The sequence below is a fragment of the Tiliqua scincoides genome, chromosome 2 (genome assembly GCF_035046505.1).
Source record: "Tiliqua scincoides isolate rTilSci1 chromosome 2, rTilSci1.hap2, whole genome shotgun sequence".
NCBI lineage: Eukaryota > Metazoa > Chordata > Lepidosauria > Squamata > Scincidae > Tiliqua > Tiliqua scincoides.
In genome coordinates, this window is record NC_089822.1 from 133061457 (window position 1) to 133065668 (window position 4212).

Here is a 4212-nt window from a genome sequence, read left to right on the forward strand (position 1 = left end):
ACGCCTCGGGATGCCGCCGCCGCGGATTGGCCAGTGGGCGTTAGAACGCGATTGGAGAAAGGCGCCGTCACTCAAGGAAAAGGGAGGGGCGAAGCAGCAAAGGGGTATTGGGCAAGGCCTGGCTGGCTGGGGAGGATCCCACAAGCCTCATTCGTCGGAGGCGCTGTCGCTCAAGAGTGGGGTGCCGCACTCCTGCAGGCGGGGCTTGAGACTGTGTGGAGAGGGAACTGCCTGGGCTTCCAGGAGAGTGTTGGGCTGTTGCACTGTGGCGTGCCGTTCCAAGGGCGGGGAAGGTAATGCACCTGTCTTTCCTTGAGGGGATATTGCAAGGTGAAATTCGCCTAGCAGACTTGCCAAGCCCGTGCAGATCTGCTCTGAAGGAAGTCAGTGGGGCTTCCTCCCAGGAAAGTGTGGACAGGCATGCAGCCCCAGGGCCCCATCCTCTGCCTGTCTACTCAGGAGTAAGACCCATTAGAGTCAGTGGCGCTCACTCCCAGGAAAGTGTGGAAGGCTTTCAGCTCCAGAGCCCCATCCTCTGCCTGTCTACACAGGAGTAAGTTCCATTACAGTTAGTGGGGCTTCCTCCCAGGAAAGTGTGGAAGGCTTTCAGCCCCAGAGCCCCATCCTCTGCCTGTCTACTCAGAAGTAAGACCCATTAGAGTCAGGGGGGTTTCCTCCAAGGTAAGGGTGGATAGAATTGCACTCTTATTACACCCAGTTACGGGGAACTGGAGTCTGCTGCAAAGGCAAAGTTAGGCTTACTCTTTGTAGCACCAAAGCCAACACTTCTATTTGCACTTGCTGTCACAGTGGGAATTGCAGCATTTCTGCCACCCTCCAGGCCCAGTTGCTTTCCTAGCAACACCTCACCAGAGATGCAACAATAAGGCACGGTGACCTTTGACCCCAGCCTGTAACCCACATGTAAAGGCCACTGGATAGCCCAGTATAAAGTATAGCAACACACAATGGTAAAAGCTGCTTGGCTTTAATAAAGAACCATTTTTGCAAGTCTGACTGAAAGAAGCTGACTGAAGCTGGGGCTTGGAGCCTCAGCTCAGGGTGATTACACGTTGAAGTGTAGATAGCAGGTGCCAGGCAGCTACTGAAGAGGAATGAGCTCACGCCTTGGCAAAGGTTAAAAGACATTCACTGATTGTATTCACTTGTTTTGTAAATTTTATACTTTTAGAGCAAAAGTACATAGTGAAACAAGGTAGCCTGTAACCTGCATATAATCATCATAGAATAGTTATATAAAATTAAGCCATAGAAACCAAAGTTGCTTGATTTTAGAAAAGTCTTAAGAGACACTTAAAAGACAAAAGCCTTGGTATAGCAGAGAGGCCCCACAGCTGCTGCCTGGTGTCTATATTAATGCATAGGAAAGGTATGCAGATAAGATCACACAGTACCTTTTCTTTTAATGATGTTATTCTAAAACTTGCCAAAACAATCTGTATAATTGGGATGATTTATGTGAATGTGATTCAACACTGGGTAAATGGTATTATAGTGCACTCTGCTGGGATTTAGAAACTTTTGTACTTTCCTAGGTTTTAAGGTGAAACCCCACCTGTATCTAAATCATAGCCAATCAATTGTTTTGCCCACTTGTTGCCCACCTATTGTACCTTATCTGTAACCTATTAGGTGTTTGCCCCATCTGATGTAAAATTTCAGCCAGTGAATTGTCTAGATTTGAAGTCAAAGGACTGGAAAATTGTATAAATGTCTAAATTTCCATTAGGGAGGGGCCCATGCTTTGAGACAAGAGTCCCATGGGCCAACTGCATGCAATTCGAATAAAGAGCCTGCAAACCTTCACTCCTAATACTGAGTCTTGCTTTCTTTCAACCTTGCAACAACAGTAGCACTAACAGGCCACATCTGCTGTTACATGAGGGTGTTATCCACTGATCCTAACTTTTTTTGGGGTGAATAGTGGCATTTGACAACTTGTGTGTGAAATGCAGTGCTGTAGCACTATTCACAAAAGAAGTCAGATCACACATATTGTCAGATGCAATGCTGTAGCACTATTCAAAAATCAAAGTCAAGATCAGTGGATAACACCACCCTCTTGTTACACACACCCCAAGTGAAGATGAACAATGCCATTCCACATAGCAAACCTTGTAGCCCAGACACGTCACACAGCCACACAAAGTAAGAAAGGTTTGGAGCACCACTGTGGGCAAGAGTCACTTTTTCAAGTGGTACTCTTATATTTAGCAAGGGGAGAATAACTGTCCCTCTACACCTCAGCTCTATTCCAGTGGCTGTTCATTGGAGTTCTGCATATTTTGGGATTGTGAGCCCTTTGGGGCCAGGGAGCCATTTAGTTACTTGATTTTTTTCTGTAAACCACTTTGTGAACTTTTTTTTTTTTGCTGAAAAGCAATAAATACTGTTAACCAATAATAGAATAAAAAACCATTCTGAGCATGTATAAACTAAGCTGAATGGCATGCGTGCAGCATAGTTGGTGAGCCAGCTTTCCTTTAAAAACATAGTTTTATATGCAAAATAAGAGCAAATTTAAAATACCACACTACTACTTCAGCTGATCTCAAGGCATTTTCAAGACTCCAGAACAATATGAGGAACTGTAGCTACAGCTACCAATGTGCAGATTGTCTCTAGCTTACAAATGTATCTCATGCAAACCTTACACCTTAGGAGTCATGAAGCATGCTGGACTCCTACTCTAAACCTGCAGTACATTTTAGTTGGGCAGATTAAATGAGGTAGTCTGACTGGGTGCCTGACTGGAATAGGAAAGAAAGCAGGTATTTGCTCCATAAGCTTGCTTTTACCTGCAGATGCTGCCCAGGAGCAATTTACCCCTGCTAATTGGGCAACAAGGACTTTTTAAAGCCATTGCCTTCTTACATTTAGTTAGTTGGTGGAGAGCAACTGTCATTCACCCCATCATGGCAGCTGTTGCTCAGAGGCAAAATCTTGTGCATTTTTAAGATTGTGATCCCTTTGTGTACTGATAAATCGTTAGCTATGTAAACCACTTTTCAAGCTACTTTTAATTGGAAAATGGTATATAATTTCCTTAAAAGTAAGAAAAAGTATGGCATTAATCTAAGTGTTAATATCCCAATTAATTCAAAGCATTAAAAGTATTCCATCAAAAGATAATCGGAGACATGGCAATGCAGCTGCATGTACATCCCTTACACCAAACCTACAAAGTCAGTGGGGTAGGGGTAGATCCAGCAATAGAAAGAGATCAGAGGTGGAGCCAGCAGCCATGATCATGCTTCCCTTCTACTGTATTTCTTAACTGAGTGTGGATGGAATACTAATAGAGTTCTATTGTAATCTGAAAAGTTAAACATGCTAGGGAATTCACAATCCACACTACATCTTCCACGTTCTTTATGAAACTATTGTTCAGGATGTTTACATGACTTTCCACATTTCAAGAGTGTTATGAACCAGACTTACATGCTTTATAACAATGTACTAGCGACAACCAAAACTGTGTGTGCTATGATCGCATAGAGTAGAAAAAATGGTGTCTGGCAGAATTCAGATTGGCTTCCTGGAAAGCTCAGGTTTCATTAAGAAAAAAAACCAAGATTCTGGTCCTTATGACTATCAAGATTTGTTTTTGAACATATGTGGGCTAAAGCCAAAGAAGTTGCTGGACAAGATTTCAGTTGGGCTCGTAACAGGCATCTTCAACCAAGCCCAACTGAAATGTAGTATAGGTTCCACAGCAGAAGTACAGACTCAACAAGTGATACAAGTACTGAGATCTTAAGACCATTTAAAACTACAGGTTTGGGCTTTTTGATTCCCTTCAACACTGCTCTCTACTCCCCCATCCTGTGGTGTTTTTTTGTTTTTTTAACATAACAGCCAACTAGAAGATGACTTTTGATGAGAAGGTGGCTCACAACACAGCTGATTCTAATGCAAGTAGAGTTATTTTCTACTGAACTAACAGCTACCTGCATTCCTGTCTGTTCCGAGAAGACAACTGGTACATCAAAAAAGCAAATTAAGCAAGAATAAAAACAACCCGTGAGAAATCAGAGCTGTATAGACAGAGAGGAGCTTTGAATTCAGAGCTTTCATATACAAAATTCTCCCCAATATTTCTGTGCAGACTTTTTCTGGTGCATTAACAAGCTCAGACGTACACTTCATGAAAAGTCATTCAACTGTTAAAATACTGAAAAACAGACCAAA